The following is a 19,823-nucleotide window of genomic DNA, read 5'->3' as shown; positions in this document are numbered from 1 at the left end:
TGACACAGACAGGGAAATAACAAGTAAACTTAAAGATAGGGCAATAGATTACCCAGACTTAAACACAAAGAATGAAAAGCATAACAGAGCAACCAAAAGCTGTGTGGCAATACAAACAGAGTAATATATGTGTTATTTGAATCTCAATAAAAGGATAGAATAAATATTTGAAAAGATAATGACTACTTGCCAAAAATATTGAAAACATCTAAACACACATATAAGAAGTTATAAAACACCAATTAGAACAACCGTATACACACACCCCAATAAACAAACAGATCAAACAAACAAAAAACAAAACACTCCTACAAACATCACATTCAAACTTCTGAAAATCAAAGATAAGGAGAAAATTTTGAAGGCAACTAGAGCAAAAAGTCAAATTACATATAAAGCAACAAAATAAGAAATACAGTGGACTTCTTGTTGGAAACTATGTAATTCAGAAGTCAATGGAGTAACATCTTTAAAGTTCTGAAAGACTGAACATGTGTCAGCCCAGAATTCTACACAAAGTAAAAATAATTTGTAAAAATTAAGGAAAAATAAAAGCTTGTATTCAGACAAACAAAACTGATGAATTCAGTTTCAGCAGACCTGCACTGCAATAAATGATAAAGTTCTTCAAGTATAGCATAACAGATATATTTAGGTCTGTAAAAAAAAACGAGCAGCACTATAAATGGTATAAAGCAAAGTAAATGTTAATTTCATCATTTATTGCTTTTAGTGACTACTAAAGATAATTGCCCAAGTCAGAGATTGGCAGACTTTTTCTGCTAAAGGCCAGAGAGTAAATATTTTGTACTTTGAGGATCATACAGTCTCTGTTACAACCTTTAACGCTGCTGTTGTAGTGTGAAAGCAATAATCAACAATGTATAAACAACAGGCATGACTGCATTACAATAAACTTTATTTACAAACAAATTGGTATTCTGAATTTGGTTGATGGGTCCACCACTTGCCTGAAGTCATAAATAGGAACAATGCATTATGTGTTTATAACATACACTGAAGTATAATATACAGCATCAATAGGAAAAGGGAGGGGAGGAAGGAATGGGGAGTATAATGTATAGGTCTTATTACATTAAAAGCATATTATACAATTATACCACTAAAATATTTAGATGTAGACGCCGATTAATTAAAATGCATATGGTCATCCTATGGCAACCACTAATCATATTTTTAAAAAGCAAATACACATGATGAGCAAATAGTGGAGATAAAATAGAATAACAAAACAAATACAATTCATCTAAAAGCAGGGGAAAAGAACAAAAACACATGGAACAATTAGAAACAACTAGCAAAGTGTTTTTAATCCAACTATGTCAATAATTATATCAAATGTAAACCCCTCCACCACATGCACACACACATACACACACAACACTTAGACAGAGATTATCAGCTTGAATAAAAAAACTGATTTATAGTTATATTTAAATTTAAGACATTGATAAGTTAGAAGCAAAGGAACCAAAAATATATACAATGGAAATACTAGTCATAAGAAAGTTAAAGTGCCTATAATAATGTCAGATTAAATAGATTTCATATCAAAGAATATTAGAATTGACATCATATACTTATAAAATGATTCATTCACCAAGAAGGCATAACAGTCCTAAATGCGAATGTTTCTAAAAACAGACCTTCATAGCAGTTGAAGCAAAAACTGACAAAACTGAAAGGAGCAATAGACAAATCCACAATTATACTTGGAGACATAAACATTCCTCTCATAATAACTGATAGAATGAATAGACTGAATATATAAAAGACTTAAACAATACTACCAACAACTTGACCTAATTGACATTTATAAAGCACTCTACCTAACAACACCACAATATGTATTTTTTTCAAAATGCATATGGAATGTTCACTAAGGTAGATGTATATCCTGGATAATGAAATAAACCTGAACAAGTATTTAAAAAAAATAAAATGTCAAGTGCATTTTTTGACCACAATGAAATTAAACTAGAAATCACTACCAAAATGATATCTAAAAAATCTCCAATATTTGAATATTAAGCAATGTATTTTCAAATAATTCATAAAGCTAAAAGAAAATCACAAAGCTGATATGTAATTATTTACACCAAAATAAAATTATTTTACTATATACCAAAATATGCTTGGAGGAAAATTTATCTTATTCAATACTTATATTAGAAAAGGTCTCAAATCAATGATCAAAACGTTTACCATATAACTAGGAAAAAAACAAATCAAATCTAAAACAAGCAGAAAAAAGAAAATATGTGTAATTAACATAGCTGATGATTACTTAGTTTTCAGAACATAGTAAGCATGTGAGCAAATCAATAAAGGAGAAACAACTCAATTGATAGGGAAAAAAAGTGATAAAGAAAGGTAATTAAAAAATGTCAAACTGAGAAGAAACATACCAAAAGATTCTCAACTACACTAGTAAACAGGGAAATGTAAATTAAAATTAGATATAATTATATCATCATCAATAAGTAAAAATTTTCGTCTCCAAGCCTCAAATATTGATGAGAATTTAGACCAATATAAATTTTTGTACACTGCTGGTACTCCAGCCACAGTGGAAAATAATTTGGTGATATCCAGGAAAGTTAAAAAAAGTAATTCCACTTCCAAGCATATAATCTAGAGAAACTCTTACAAATGCATATCAAAAGGCAATTAGAAGGATGTTCATAAATCAAATTTTAATAAAACATTGAAAATAGGTTAAATGTCCATCAACAAGACAGTAGATAATATTTTGTGATGTATGCAGAGAAAATGAATAGATCTTTGTTCATGTAGCAATGGATAAAATTCATGAAGTATAAAGAAACAAGGAGAAAGTGAGGTGGGCAGAGAGAGAGAGAGAGAGAGCAAGAGGGAGGAGGAGGAGAGGATGGCACTTACAGAAAAATTTAAACCATGTAAAACAATGCTCTATATTCCTGGGGGTATAAACCCAAGAGGTACATTTCAGAGAAATGCTTGACGAAAACTAAAATCAGAATAGTTGTGATGTCTGAGTGGGAGGAGGGTCGTGGTAGATATGATCATGGAGGGGAACAAGTAGTCTTTAACTACAAAGGAAAATTTTTATTTTTTTAACTGGGTACTAGAAAAAATGTTTTCTTTATATGTTTTGCTATGTTTTGAATATTTATTATGAAATTAACTAAAAAGAGTCATGTGGTGAGAGAAAATGGTGAGAAGTTAGAGTTGTTGCTGTTGTTGTTTGAGTCGGCGTCTCACTTAGTTGCCCATGTGGAGTAAAGTGGCATGATTACAGTTACTGCAGCCTCGGCCAGCTGAGCTCAGGAGAGTTCCTCCTCAGTCTTCCAAGTAGCTAGGACTGCAGGCATATGCCACCACGCCCAACTATGTTTTTTATTTATTGTAGAGACGAGATCTTGTCAAGTTGCCCAGGTTAGTCTCAAACTCCTAGGCTCAGGCAATCCTCTCGCTTCTACCTCCTAAATTGCTGGGATTACACGTGAGCCACTGAACGTGGCAGAAGGTAGAGTTTTGAACCAGCCTTTATGAGCTCCATATAAGGAAACAAGCAAGTGCATGTCCAGAAAACTGTAGGGTGGGGGGAAGAGAGCAGAGACCACAGATTGCTAAGGGGCTTGGTCTGATAGCTATTGTAGCTTTCTCCAGCAGTACTCACCAACCTGGAAAAGAAGGATGGTAGAGTAGACACAGTGTTGGGATTCTACCGGCTAGTACAGTGAGTCAAGGATGATGCCTAGAATATAGTACTAGCAAGATGACTAAAGGGCCTTAGGCTGGATTGGGAAGTCATTAAAAGAGAAAGGTATCATGTTGGGAGATGAGAGAAATATTCAATTCCAAGTGATGAGAAGTTCAGGGTACAGCCATGGGATACATGGGTGGTTGAAATGGAGCAGTGTTGGTAGTCATGAGGGCCAGTAAGACAAAGAAACTATGCGTCAAGGGTGTTAGGTGAGTTACTTCCATGGAAATTGAAGTTCCTCTGAAGGATCGTGGCCAGGGACAAGGGGAAGGTTGAGTACCTGGTAGGAATTCTAGAGATCCAGGAATTGGCATAATAAGCATGATAAACAAGGGTGATGGTGTGGGAGAGCCAGGCATCTGTCATGTGACATGAAGTCCTAACAATTTAAGGGGCTTCTTGTGGCACTAGGAAAATGGGAACTGCCTCCAGGCTCTGTGGTGTATGGCCTATCCACATTAGAGTACGCACCAGAGAGGCAGTGCCTTTCGAGAAAGCCAGGTCTTCCTTGAGACAAACAAAGGAGGTGGAAGGTGAAAGAGAATTTTTTTTCATAGAAACAGAAGACCCCATGGACATTATATAATATTTTATTTTAGTTATTTATTTATTGAATTGGAGTCTTACTCCGTCGCCCAGGCTGGAGTGCAATGGCACACTCATGGCCACCCCAGCGTCGACCTGCTGGACTCAGGCAATCCTTCCACCTCAGCCTTCCAAGTAGCCAGAACCACAGGTGCATGCTACCATGCCCGGCTAATTTTTTGATTTATTGTAGAGTCGATGTCTCAACCACGTTGCTCAGGCAATCCTCTTGCCTCGGCCTCCCAAAGTGCTGGGATTACCGGTTTGAGCCACTGTGCCCGGCCTATAAAATATTTTTTAAAAGAAGCCTGGGTAACATAGTAAGAACTACTCTGGAGGCTGAGGTGGGAGGGTCACTTGAGCCCAGGGGGGCAAGATTGCAGTTGGTGAGCTGTGATCATGCCACTCACTCCAGCCTGGGCAACAGAGTGAGCACTCAACTCACAAACGAAAAAAAAAAAGTAAGACTATCAGGGGAGGATTGTGTCACGGTCAATTAAACGGGAAGCAAAAGAGGATGATACGTGGGCAAGACAGTACCTGTGGTTTAGGGGATATTTCAGGATGGAGCCATCATGATTAGCCGTTCCTGGGTTCTAAATGAACCTCTGTTGAAAGAAGCTTCCTTGCCTGAGCAGGCTGAGCAGGCAGGGAGTGTTGGAGACTTGTTGATGCCACCTACCTGTGGCTTTTGTTTGGGCTTCCAAGCTGTGTTTAAAGATCAAGTGCTGAGTGAATGATTATTTCCATCTCAAAAAGAACAATAGCAAACCTCTGTTATGTGGATGATGTAGCTTTTCAGTAGGAAAGCCCTTAAACAGTTCATCTCACAACAATGTCTCAAAACTTCTGAAGCCAGGACTTCATTATGGTAAACCAAATATATATATCTGGAAATTATGGTGAATCATAATTAAATATATAAATTATAAATATATAAATATATAGTATATATATTTATATTTATATATATTTATATAGTATAAATATATATAGTATATATTTGTATATATACACCTGGAACTTATAAAGAGTGTGGATGGGCAAGGTTTCTAAGAATTAGCTGAATGGTAACTAATGTCAAGAAGTGGTAAAGCCAGAACTACGATACAGATGGGGATTTTCCTCTGCCTTCTCCGTCCCTTTGAAGGTCGCCATCATTATAGGAAAACTATATTCAAAATTTTGTAACCAGGTCCTTGTGCTCAATAACAGGAATTTATTCTGATCTAACATCATTCAAGAGCACCAGTAGAATAAAAAACAAAGTTTTTTAGGAAAAGGATCCCTTTGAGGAAAATGGCGTAAATTGGCAAATTCTATATTTTACCTGAAAAAACAATCAAACATGTATTTAAAGGTCAAAGTCACTCCTGGCTTCTCTTGGAGACCCCTGGCCTGGCAGAGGATCAGCACAGTGGATGAACATGCCGTGGACGATGTTTCTGCCCAGGAAAACCAATTGCCTCAGGAGACAATTGAATTCCCCAGGATGTCAGGATGGTTTTGCCACCAATATTAAATTCAGTGAGGACCTGCTTTGTCACAAGAAGAATAAAGATGAGAGTTGTCAGAGCTCCAGTCTTACAAAAAAATCCTGAAGGCAACCAGTCCAGCTGTAGACTAGCATGGCAACCAACGTGTGATGTTCTCCTCATCTTTTCCTTGAGGAAGCAGCCCTGACACGAGACAGGCAGAGAAGACTCATGGATCTAGCAAGGCCAAACAGCAACAGGCTATGAGGGTTTTGTCACTCGAAACATGGTCCCTGGACCAGCAGAATCTGTGCTACTTGGAAGCTTGTTAGAAAGGCAGAAGCATGAGTCACACTCCAGATCGACCACATCAGACTGAGCATTTTAGCAAAGATGATTCCTACACACATAAAAGCTTGACAAGCATTACATTAAGACACAGAAGCCCACCCAGATTCTGGGCTCATAAATGGAAAGAAGTGATTAGGGAATTCTGCCAGATAAAAAGCCAGTGTGGGCTAAAGGCCCATGTTACTTAACCAGACTTTCTAGATTGTTGCCAGGAGCTGTCGTGAATCCTGGCCTGGGTTTCAGTCTCTCCAGCAATTGGTTCATTCCTACTGTTGATGGTCCCAGGCTGCCCAGGATCTGGTAACTGTTTCTCTCTCTAGGGAGCTGGACACCTGCCTACCTTCTCATCTACCTACACGTTGGCCTCTTCATGATGGATTCTTGCCATGGACCAGCCCTGACCCAGCCTGGACTCTCTCACTCCCTTTCATCTTTGCTCTCTCCAGCCTCAGCTCTGTTGCCTAACTCTTGGCGGTCCACTCGGTTTCTGGCAGGGACAGATCAAGGAACCTCTGGGGCTGAACAGAATCAATTCATGGCACACCAAATTTAGGAATGTGTTGCATGTTGGCGAGGAGAGTTAGAGGGCAGCTCACAATAAGAACTAGTGTTTTAATGTCTTCAAAGCAAGACCATCTAGAGTTAGCAATTTAAATGTTCAAACTCTAGGTTTTAGGGCACATAGCAGTTAGAAGTATTGTGACACATAAAAACATGGAGAGGGAGAGGGAGGCAAGAAATAGAATCAATTCTACAAAATACAATTGACTAGGATATTTCTAGTACTGTTTTTGAAATTCATTGTAGCCAGTAGTAGCTGCAATTACCTGAGTATGTTTATGTGACATGGTCTGTGTTATCATTTTACATGCATTAAATTAATCTTCATAACAAATTTATAAAGCAACTCTGGCTTTACAGGTGAAAAGCTGAAGATTAAAAAGTAATTTGTATGTGACGAAAAGAAAAAAACAAACAGTCCCATTACAAAGTGGGCAAAAGATATGAATAGACACTTCTCAAAAGAAGACATTCCAGCAACCAATAGACACATGAAAAAATGCTCAGTCTCACTAGTCATCAAAGAAATGCAAATTAAAACCACACTGAGATACCACCTAACCCCAGTCAGGATGGCCATCATCAATAACTAAGAAAACAACAGATGCTGGAAAGGGTGCAGTGAAAAGGGAACTCTTTTACTCTGTTGGTGGGAGTTTAAACTAGTACAACCTCTGGGGATAATAGTGTGGTGATTCCTTAAAAATCTAAAAATCGACCTTCTATAAGACCCTGCAAACCCCCTGCTGGGAATATACCCAGAGGAACTCAAATCACTCTTTGAAAAAGATACCTGAACACACATGTTTATTGCAGCATTATTCACAATAGCAAAAACATGGAACCAATCTTGCTGTTCATCAAAAGAAGACTGGATAAAAAAAAAAAAGTGGTACATATACATGATGGAACATTGCACAGCCACAAAGAAGGACAAAATTATTAACTTTATAGCAACTTGGATGGACTTAGAGCCTATAATATTGAGTGATCTGTCACAGAAACAAAGAACTGAGTATCACATGTTCTCACTCATAAGCGGATCTTGAACAATTATTGTAATACTATAAGAAAAGGATTGATGGTAGTGGGAAACTGCCAGGAGTGGGGAGGGGGTGGGATTGGCAGTAGTGGGAAACTACCAAAGGGAAAGGGGCACATCTCATCAACAAGGGTACCTGAATAATGAACATTTGTATACCTAACCTAGAATAGTACCCCACATATTTAAAATAAAAAAGAAGGAATTTGTTCCAAGATCCACTTACTAATTGAAGAAACCAGAATGTGAACTTGAGTTTCCAATTCTAGAATTCTTTCTCTATTCTAAATGACACCCACTTTTCAATTTTAACATACACAAATTTTCAAAGGGATAATTATATTATCCCTTGAGAAAAAATTAGGCAGAGAGAGATAGAGAGAAAAAAGGGAGATCTGGAAGACATTTATTTTATATTTGCAATTTTTATTCATATTATTCTTAAAATAAAAACTCCTGGAAAACCTATAAGCTATAAATATATAGTGCTTAGTGTCCACGTACTGCAACCACATACAGGAAAGAGAGCATCAGGACATGATAGATATTTTTATGATTCTACTTAAAATATTCTGTCTGAGACATACTAATGTCTGGTTCTTTACGGGGTCACTGATGCAAATATACTTTCTGCAGACAAGCCAGTATGAAGAAAATGAAGAATAAAAAAGTCAAAATAACTAAAGTTTGAAAATAGTATCTAATGATTGAATCCAACCAATTCTCCAGACTGAACATTCTGGTTACTTAATAACAAATGGATAACTTTTTTCTTTTACTGCTTCTTTGAATGATAGAATTCCTGTTTAGAGATCACGATACCAGTCAAGAAATAATTCCAAATCACAATGAGTAATAAATTATCATTGAAACTAACAAAATATTGACATGTAAAAGACAATACATACAACAGCAATGCAGAAACCTCAGCTCTTGGATCACTGTAAATCAAAGGTCAGTCTGTTATCACTTGTTTCAAATTAGAATAAGAACAATGTTAGTCTCCACCGTATACAAAGTAAAGAGATCCCAAGAATTCAGAAGGCATCAGATCTGAAGCAGAATTTACATAGTTTCTAACAGTGACCTGAAGGGGATCTCATATAAACCTACTTTGGAAATACAGGGAATCAGCCATCTCACCTGTTAGATTTTGCTCTGTATCAGTCAGCAAAAGTGAAAGCATCCTGATGAATTATGAAGTAAAGATGTGAACACATGCCCAATTTAATCTCAATCACTTCATTGAAACAATTTGGTTAAATATGTCTACCTATCACCGCTCTTTAAAATCCTGGGATAGGCCGGGTGTGGTGGCTCATTTCTGTAATCCCAGCACTTCGGGAGGCCAAAGTGAGAGGATTCCCTGAGCCCACAGGTTCGAGACCAGCCAGGGCAACTTGGGGAGACCTCGTCTCTACAATAAATCAAAAAATTAACTGGGTGTGGTGGTGCATGCCTATAGTTCCAGCTACTTGGAAGGTTGAGGTTGAAGGATTGCCGAGCCCAGCAGGTCGAGACTGTGGTGGCTGTGAGCACTACAGCCTGGGCAACAGAATGAGGCTCCAACTCAAAAACAAACAAATAAACAAACAAACAAATAAATAAAATAAAATAAAATCCTGGGATAAAATGTTCCAATAGAACAAGGAATGGAAGAACCTTAAAGAAAGTAATGTTGGCCAGACGTGGTGACTCAAGCCTGTAATCCTAGCACTTTGGGAGGCCGAGGTGAAGGAATTGCCTGAGCCCACGGGTTCAAGAACAGCCTGGGCAACTTGGCAATACCTCATCTCTACAATAAATTTAAAAATTAGCCAAGCATGGTAGCATCCGCCTGTAGTTCCAGCTACTTGGAAGGCTGAGACAGAAGGACTGCCAGAGCCCAGCAGGTTGATGCTGGGGTGGCCGTGAGTGTGCCACTGCACTCCAGCCTGGGCAACAGAGTGAGGCTCCGACTCAAATTAAAAAAGAAAAAGAAAAAAGAAAGTAATGTTCATCTTGTTAAACTAGAAGTGCTCTGTGTAACCATGTGGCCACAGAGGGGATTAAAGAGGTCTTGTTTTGAGGTGACTGTTTTATACTTCGTTGTGCGACACACTTGGTTTCTTCTTACATGCCATCTAAAGGATAGGAACTTTCATTGGTTGTTCTAGAAAAGACTGAAATTTCATGTCAATTTTTTCTTCTAGAAACACTTCTCATAACCCATTGGATTTTACTTACTTAACAAAACCTTGTAAAGCCTTGAGCCTCAGATATACTTAACAAAATAAAATTGTGATCACATGGCAAAGGTTTAGAGAAATGGAACATACAGCAGTTTGCTGGTTAAGTAGGGACTTTTAAATACCTTAGTCATCTTCTGAAAACCCAAGTAAAGGACAGGAGCTTATTGTCCACACTTTAGACAACAGGTTTTTTTTTACTTGATTTTTTTTTTCAAACAAACTGCATATTCCAAATATAATGACTCCTAGCAGCCCATCTCCTGCCTATCTCAAGAAGCAGAAATGCTTAGAGAAAATTATAATTGGGTTGGAGATTGATTCTTCTTTCACATGTACTAAAGAAGACTCTGAAGAAGTGTGGCCTCAGCAGTGTCAGATGTTTCAAAATCCTTATGAACACAGTCACACACATGTACCCAAGACCAGTAAAATATCGTGTGCTAAAGAAAAACTAAAACTGAAGCTTTGATGATATCCTCAGGACATCTCTAATACAGACATCATCACAAGTTATTAATTCCCAGAGCTGACTGAATTCCTTATGATGATACATTTCAGGTTCAAATTAGTATTGACTAAATTATCTATAGTTTCTGATGATGGATTACTCTTTTTATGTTGAAATTTCACATTTCAAAGTAAGAGAGATAATGAATTTAATTAAAAATTTATCTTCTGCTTTTTATTATGGCAAGCAAGAATGAATGTATATATGTGATTATTATGATTTCACTTTGGCTCTCCAGAGGAGTTCATAGCGTGCCTGAGGTTATCTGCAAAGAATATAATGTGGCATAACTAAGTTTCTCATTCCTACTATATACTGCATGCCAATAACATATTTTAATTTTTTTCACCACAAGCACTTTCCTTCATCTCCAATGTACACATAACTACACATTTTACCTTAAAATATTTATTCCATAAAACTGCTTTCCAATGAGAATTACAGCAAACAATATAAAAGAAAAATTCAGTTACTAAACTCGAACTGGGTAAAATACCTCCAAAAAGAGCTACGGTAAGCAATAAAGTTCTGTGCCATTTTTCACCTGCAAGCTCATCTAGCATTTCTCTGGTCATCTCTTGGAATTAGAGAAAATAGCAGACTAAGTTAACAAATCCCTTCTATAACATGGGTTAACCTTCTGGGATCAGTTGGAGTGTATGAAGATTGAGATCGAGGGTGTGAGCTCGAATGTATGTGAAAGTATGTCACAGATATATGCCTGAATATTGAATAATACAACAGGTGTAGACTTCCTTTCTTCCTGTCCCATTTCCTGGATCTCAAGTCGATCTCCAACTTTTAGGATCGCTTTGATCCTACTAAGGAGAAGTGAGGAAATTCATAGTCATTAATTCATGTGACATATACTTATTGAGCACCTAACATATACAAGGAAAGATCTCCCTTGAAAAATGAAATTATTTTTTGGGGGGTACATCCCTTGTAGTACAAGCTTCCTCTGCTAGGTAAGTGTTCTAGGAACCCATCAGCATTGTGTACCAGCTAGCGTTGTTGTGAGAAGCTATGTTTGACTTCGGTGGTCTTTTTTTTTTTTTTTTTAATGATGACTAGATAGATATTCTTTTTTTATTATTTTAAAGATGTGGGGTACAATTCAGGATTAGGTATATAAGTGGACATCGTTCAGGTAAAGGTTGGGTCTCCCTTTGGTCCCCACTTTGCCTGGTTTGAAATCAGGTACCCTTTTTGATGATATGTGCCCCCCCCCCCAAAAAAAAACCTGGCAGTAATCTTGCTACTGCCAATCTCTTTCTTACAATATTATGGTAAGTGTTCAGTTTAATTATTTTCTGGAGAAATTTTCAACATGTTTGCCCATTCCATGATGGGTGATTTATGAGTGCACGTGCTCAGACCGCGCTGAGTGTGTAGCAGTTTTTGACCAAAAATGGTATGACCTTTGTCCACCACCCTCCTTATTTACCCAGCCTCATCCTGAGCCACTTTTTTGGTTGTTTGTATTCCCAGATGAAAAAAGTCCTCAAAGGAAAATGTTTTGCTGATGTGGAAGAGGTGAAACAAAAATGGCAGAAGCTCTAAAAGGCATCAAAATCGACAAGTTCGAAAATTGTTTAGGGCAGTGGAAAAAGTGTCCATAGTTGTATTGCATCAAATAGAGAGTACTTTGAAGGTGACTGGTATTTAAATGTGTAAGAATAAATACACAATTTTTTACAAATAAATTCAGGGCTTTGGGGGTGTCCCCCATAGAGTATACTGTTGTAAGCAGAAAAATCTCTTTTCACATTCTGTCATTGCCAGAGTACTAGCTTCCAATCTTTTCTCTTTTTTTTTGAGTTGGAGTCTCTGTCACCCAGGCTGGAGTGCTGTGTAGCTTTCAAACTTAATGAGCATAACCAGCATAACACCCACCTCTGCACTTTTCCTTATGCACACCCACAACCCCTGCACTTTTTACCATTTGAAATTCCCTCTTTTCTCCTTAATGAACTGCTCTGAAAAAGTCTTCATCAGTTTTTGCTCCCTAGTTTGGCAAGTGGATCAATCTGCTTTTGTGTGACTGTTTCCTGTCGTTCTGGGTCTGTCTTTATTCTTTAATACTATGTTAGTACCACACACACATCTGAATCCCTGCCACGTGGCACTTATCATTATAGTAATTCAGCATGAGAGGGGCAAAAGCTATGTGGTGAAGAGACAGATTATGAATCCAAACTGCCCAGGCCCTTCCATTTCGGGACTCTGGGCAATTTGCTTAGCCGTACTCTTCCTTTGTTTCCTTATCATAAATTAGAAAAATGGCAAGACCTGTCTAATTGTGAGAAGAATTAAATAAATTAATATATACAAAGTATATAGTTGTATTTCTAGCCAAGATGGAACAAGACAATTAAAGATGACACCTCCCATTAATTAGAGGTAAATACAAAAAGAAAGCTATCTAAGGATTCTGAAAAAATAAAAGCAGGAAAATTGTTGAAAGGGGTCAACATTTGAAAAAGTTAATCTTTTTAGGATGAATTTGTCATTTTTTCTCTGTTTTTCTCATGGTTTTGATCCAAGACTAGTCCCTATTTTGGGGCCATAAAATTATCAGTAACAGATTCAAGCTAATTAAAATTATAGAAAGTATGTTCTTAAACCATACTAGTATTAAATTAAAATTAACAGAAAAATATCTGGAAAATGCAAATATTTGGGAACTAAGCAACACACTCCTATACCAAATTTGTGAGCTGCAGATTAAGTAGTGCCTACAGGGAAATATGGAATGATTATATTAGAAAATAAGCTTCAAATATGTGAGCTAAGCTTCCATGTTAGAAAAATAGAAAGAGTACATTAAAAGCAGACAGAGGAAAAGGAGTAACAAAAAGAAAAGTAGAAATCAACATAATTGAAAATTAAAACAATAGAGAAAATCAATGAACTATAAAGCTAATTCTTGGAAAAGATTAATAAAAGTGATAAATCTCTTTGTCAGTCCTCTACCAGGACTGACAAAGAGAGAAGATTTAAATTATCATTATCAGAAATGGAAGAGGAGACATAACTATATACTGTGGACATTAATGTGAAAGAGATATTCTGACAATATTATGAAGATAGGCGATAACTTAAAATTGGTCAATTGATTAAGTGACAGCCAAATTCCACTTAAGAAGAAACAGACAACCTGAATAACCTTAAGCTTATCAGAGAAATTAAATTTGTGGGTAAAAGCTACAAAGAAAACTCCAGGCCTAGATGGCTTCTCTAATGAACTGCACCAAAACCTGATAGAACAAATAATAAAAAAATCCATACAAACTCTTCCAGAAAATTGAAGAAGAGGAAGCACCTCTCAACTCCTTTTATGTGGCCTGCATTAACCGGAGATCAAAACCAAATAAAGACACTATTTAAAAATTCCAGGGTCAACTGTGATGGTTTAATCCTGTAATCCCAGCAATTTGGGAGACTGAGGCAGGAGGATCACTTGTGGCCAAGAGATCAAGACCAGCCTAGGCAATATAGTGAGACCCTGTATCTACAAAAAATTAGTGGGTTTGCAATGTCACACTGGATGTATGATGCATGTGCCAATAGTCCCAGCTACTCAACAGGCTGAGGTGAAAGGATGGCCTGAGCCCAGGAGGTCAGGCTGCAATGAGCTATGATCATATCACTGCATTCCAGCCTGGGCAACAGAGTGATATCCTGACTCAAAAAAAAAAAACAGACCAATATCCTTCAGGAACTTATCAACAATTATCAACTAAATACCAGCTATTAGAAAATCTAATCCAGCAGTATATAAAATATATCATTGCTAAGAGAGGCTTATCACAAGAACACAAAACTACATCAACATTCATAAATCAATCAATATGATTCATTATATTAACAGACTAAAAAAGAAAGATATGATTATTCCAATAAATGCAAAAAAAAAAAATACATTTGACAAGTTCAACATGCATAGTATTCAAACTCTCGTAGCTTAAAAAAATATTAGGAACAAGAATTCCTAAACTGATAATAGGCATATTGAATGATGAAAGCTTTGATTCTTTGTCCCTAAATACAGGAAAAAGACAGAGATGTCCACTCTTATCTCTCCTTTGCAATGTCACACTGGATGTATGATGCATGTGCAAGAAAGCAGGGAAAAGAAATAAAATGCATACACACTGAAAAGAGAAAAACAAACATATCTCCATTTACAGACAACATGATCATCTACCTAGAAATTTCCAAAAAGCTTCTACAAAAGAAAAGCTAGAAATCAGAAGTGAGTTTTATCATCTACAATATTGAATTGTCAGTTATACCTAAATAAAGCCAGGAGGGTGAGAATGAAAAACTGATACATGCTGTGGCACAGGTACACCTTGAACACATGATGCTACGTGAAAGGATCACATCTTGTATAATTCCATTTATGTAAAATGTCCAGAGGGGACACATCTACAGAGGCAGAGAGTAAATGCATGGTTGCCTGGATGTAATTTTTTAATATTGGGCAACCCCCATGGGTTCCCTCTCAATGTGGGAGCTTTTCTGTTAGGCTAATAAATTCTGCATTCTTGAAAAAAATTAATATTATTAAATTTCATTATATTTATGATTAATATGGCCAGGCAAGTGGGAAACAGCCTAAGAGAGGTGTGTTTGGAAAGTTTTTATCATAAGCAACATGAATTCAATTAACGGAAATGAAAGAACATGAAAAGAAGCAAACAGGAATCCATTTGACAGAGGAGTAAGAAGGATGGAAATACTGACTCATGGAGGAAGGAGCCAAGAGTCCACGTCACCAAGACTTAAGGGGCTCTCTTGGGGTTGGGGTGGTGGAGAAGGAAGAAGTGGAGCAGGCTTCTGTGGAGGAGCAGTGGTCAGCATCATGCGTGCATGTGTGGAGTCAAATCATAATTCAGGGAGAGACACCCGAAGTAAGTTCCCAGGGGATAGGATGTAGGATACCCAGACCACTGAGCTGCACGGCTGGCTCCTGACTTTGATGGACACAGGAGAAAGAATTAAGGACTCATTCAGAAATCTGACCTGACTCAGACAACTGATATGACAGCAGCCTGGTGTTCATGACCTAAATTCATTTACCAGTACCCTAGACACCAGTGTGGAAGCTGCAGGCTTTGCCAGTGGTTCACTCCCTTGGTGGAGTTTTTGGTAAAGGGTAGGACAGAATAGAGGATAGAGCGAAAGAGCCACTAACGTACTATATGGCTTGACTTTCACTGGTTCTGTATCAGGCTCAGATTCCACAGATAGGGAACCAAAGACAGTGCCTGAAAACAAACAAATTTTAAAAAATCAAGGAGATAAGATCATCATCTTAGGAAATAGCTAGGACAGATTCACGGAGATGATATTTTATGTGAACATAGATTCGTGCATCAAAAATGTGGCTTTGGATAAAAGAAAGAGGCTGGAAACAGTAAGAGGGAGAAGGAAGAAAGAATGAGAAAGGCATGAAGGAAGAGAATATCGACCATAGAGAACAATGCAAACAAAGGCAAAAGTGAAGACTAAGAAATAGATGCAAATTGGCGGGAGCAATGCATGGAGAAACTGCAGAATGTCGGTGTACTATGAATGAATGAAATAATTCACAGGGAAGCATAACTACTCTTGCCTTGGGTGTTAGACATGGTGTTTGCACACCAGGGAATAGGACAATTGGGGTTATTTGCTCTCTGGTATTATTAGTTCATAGTTTCACTAAATCAGCCAAATATCAATTCAGCATCTACAAAGCTTAGCAGCATGCAAAGTACTGTGAGTAATTCAGAAATAATATGTTACCATGCCTAAGGGGAGCTCACACTCTGAATAGCACAATCCAGAACATCTACAAGAAAAAAATAATAATTTGAATAAGAGATTAATGAATCTGCCTTTAAGTCTGTGCCTCCAGTATACAGAATCAATAAGCACTTTCTCAGCGTTTTGTATTTGCAATATTCTGTGCCAGATATTATAATATATATTCTCAAAGTTAACCTCCTTTCCTTTTTACTTCATTTTCTATCCTTCCTTTCTAGAAATTTTATCTAGTCTGCTACTCCATACCAGTCAGCTACTCCATACCAGTCAGCATTTAAGGGAAGAGAGCAACTAGATAGAAATTATGTTGAAAACGGGATTTAAAAATACCATTTCAGAGACGGGTAAACTGAGATTGAGAATAGTCACAAAATTTGCCCAGGGTCACACAGAGAACAAGTTAGAGAGCTGAGATTTAACCCAGGCTTCAAAATTTTAAAGCCATTGTTTTTACACTGAGAAAAATGTAATCTTTCAAGAAGAATTTTCCCAACCAAATTACAATTTATACAGATTAAAAGATTCCTCAGTTGGTTGGGAAAATTCTTCTTGTAAGAGGAAACAGTAAAGCTCAATTTAGTGTCAGATAGCAGGTTCCCCAAAAGCCAACTCCTTTTCAGATGGGTGATTCTTCAATCTGGCTGGAATATTACCATTTATATTCTTCTCCCTATTTTTATGCTTCAATGTTGATCTTTCTTTTTTTTCTTTAAGGAATCCATTTTCAAATAAGATTTCTAATTAGATTCCAAGTTTGAAACACATCTTTAGCAGAAAGCAAATGGCAAGAGTTATAATTAAGAGCAGCTGTCTCGTCCTTCTGGGAGATGAAACAAGGCTTTTTGTCTCTAAGTTATGAATTCCTATTTTTTTCCATATTGTGATTTTTTTTCCTCCTTTTTAAAATAACAGTCAATTTTATTGAAAGATGCTGGATTGGTCTACAAAAGGCAGTGCCCTTCTTAACATATATGCTAAAAACTCCTCCTCTAGAGTAAGCATAGGCCAACTCTAATAGACAAGGTTCTTGAGACATTTATTGCTATAAATACAAAATGTCCACATTTAATATAAGAGCAAATCATTCTTAAGGTACTAAAATAGGCACTGCTCCAAGTCATTTGCCTTACTTTAAGACTTTTTTTTAGGATCCTAAGTTATTTAAATTTTACAAATCCAGGAGAATAAGCATTTTCAATGGAAAGAAGTATCCTTTAGATGAGCTAAGATGCAGACAGTATTATTTTTTAGGCTTTCCTCTATTTGGTTTAAGAGAACAAATATTACTAATGCTGATATTGAAAATTATTTAGTAACCTCTTAAGTGTTTTTATTGCTACCTAAGACTATATTTTCACATGTAATGTATAATCAGGATTTGAAGCAATTAACCATATAATCCAGGTCAAGAAAATTCTGAAAAAACTAAACCACTGAAGCAAACAGATATTTTTTCCTGGTTTGAATTATCTAGAATCTAGAATATTATTTAATAAAGTTTAACGTGCATAGCCATAAAATAGGTCTAGTTACCTAAAAGCAGGCCAGTCTCAGGTGTAAAAGGAACCTCTTAAAATGCTTATTTTCAAGAAAAAAAGTTTTTGAAAGATTTCCCTATATAAACTTGCAAACAGATTTGAGAAATATTCAGCTAAATAAAAGTGTGTGTGTGTGTGTGTGTGTGTGTGGGTGGGTGTGTGTGTGTTTGTTTTGGTTCGCTTTTGCTTTTTTGCTATAGAACTTCTCAAATCTTATATTAATGTGAACTTATAGCTCCTGAGACTATTACAGTCTTCATACATTTCTTGAAGCCCTTTTATGCAGAACATATCATGAAACTAGTGTTCAGAGAAATGAACACACGGACAGCCTCTCAAGTGGGGACCAAAGTGAGGCCCAAACTTTACCTACACAATGACTATTTGTATACCTAACCCTGAATTGTACCCCACATCTTTAAAATAAAAATTAAAAATTAAAAAAAGAGATCCTCTCTGCACAGTAATAATCCAGTTACACTGTCTTTCTTCAGGAGAGATAGTGGGGTAGAGTGAGGTTGGCAGATTTGAAATAACATATATTCAGAGGACTAGGAGAGAAAACCAAATGATGGCATGCGGAAATGCCAAGGGCAGAAAATGTCCAAGCAGAGCTGGTCCAAAGACACCTTACAAAGGTAATTAAAGCCACGTGGGACTGGACAAGCTCCCATATTCATCTTCATCCTATATTCAACCCAGCTTCCTCTTATGTCTGTCTTCACCTCTGTGACTTTGCTGTAGCCACACTATTTTTTCTTTTTTTTTTCTTTAATGATTTTTCTTAATGTTGCTCCATCTGCCTGGGACTTATTATCCTTACACTACAGGTCTTAGTTTAAATGTCATCTAGAGAAATAGCCTCTGTTTACCCAATTAACAGTGGATTCTTCCCTCATCTCCCAACACTTTCTCCCATAGAGCTCTGGTATTTTTCTTCATAGCATTTATCCAATTTTACTCATGAGTACCAATTTTACTCATATATTGACATCTGTTTGTTTATTTTATGTCTCCACTATGTTGTATATACTGTGAAAGAAGGAATTGACCACGCTAGTTTTGTCCAATTCTGTAAAATCACCTTATAGATGAGTATTTCCCATATAACAGAACTTAATGTGCTGATTTAATAATAAATAATAATAATATTTTGCTAATTTCTTCACATTTCTGCCTTAGCCCTGGTTTAACTAATTCCCTCAAAATTTATTTAATGTAGGCATAGAAATTAATTCCTCTTTGGGATTATGGGGAACCCTCTATAACATGCAGTCACACATATTCTAACACATCAAACTGGCATTATTGTAAAATATTTTGTTAATAACCTTAAGTTAATCATCAGTTTAAAAGCATATTATCTCTTGAGAATGACTCTTGTACCTGATTTATGTTGTATTCCTTGACAGTGCGGCTCTTTGATAATTGTTTTGCTGATTTCAGGGTTCTGCAAAGGACAAAGGACAAAGTTTTAGGATTTGGTGTTTTCTGGAAGTTTTCTTGCTAAAGCACTCATAGGTAAAATATTTAACATGCTTATAATGCTCATCCTTACAAACTTGGGCACTTATCATCACAAGACTCCAGGAAAATAGATACTTCTTACTTTTATTCCAAAGTAACCTCTTCATTTAGCTCATAAGGCTCTGCTAGAAGAAATAGTAGCAGATCCTTATTGACTGTTTACGTGTGCCAAGCATTATTCTATACCGGGCACTATTTTAAGTTACATGAATTAACTCATCCTTCATAACCTGTGGGCAAGAAAGGGTTAACTCACAGGCAGCCTGGGTTACTAAAACCTGTACATTCCAAAGAAAGGGCAGCCTTCAGCCAGCTCCTGGGAGATAACCTCTGAACACCCAGAAGAGTCTGCCTGATAAGAGTATCTCTGTATGCTGGAGGCCTTGGGCTACGTGGTTTCCGTTTGATCAGGTAAGTTTACC

At 36.8% G+C, this 19,823-nt stretch overlaps 1 protein-coding gene across 1 annotated transcript in view; it reads right to left on the bottom strand.

Moving 5' to 3' along the window:
- Nucleotides 1-19,325, bottom strand: part of INPP4B (inositol polyphosphate-4-phosphatase type II B) — a 433,157-nt gene extending 413,832 nt beyond the window's left edge. Inside the window, exon 1 of the mRNA XM_008060793.1 lies at nucleotides 19,261-19,325. The gene's annotated coding sequence lies outside the window, so the exon portion shown is untranslated. The remainder of the gene's footprint in view (nucleotides 1-19,260) is intronic.
- Nucleotides 19,326-19,823: the final 498 nt, after the last annotated feature.

The sequence above is a fragment of the Carlito syrichta genome, unplaced genomic scaffold (assembly GCF_000164805.1).
Source record: "Carlito syrichta isolate Samal-C Ts95f unplaced genomic scaffold, Tarsius_syrichta-2.0.1 Scaffold304734, whole genome shotgun sequence".
Taxonomy (NCBI): domain Eukaryota; kingdom Metazoa; phylum Chordata; class Mammalia; order Primates; family Tarsiidae; genus Carlito; species Carlito syrichta.
Note: the sequence above shows the minus strand (reverse complement) of the source record. Positions and strands in the feature narration are given on the sequence as shown.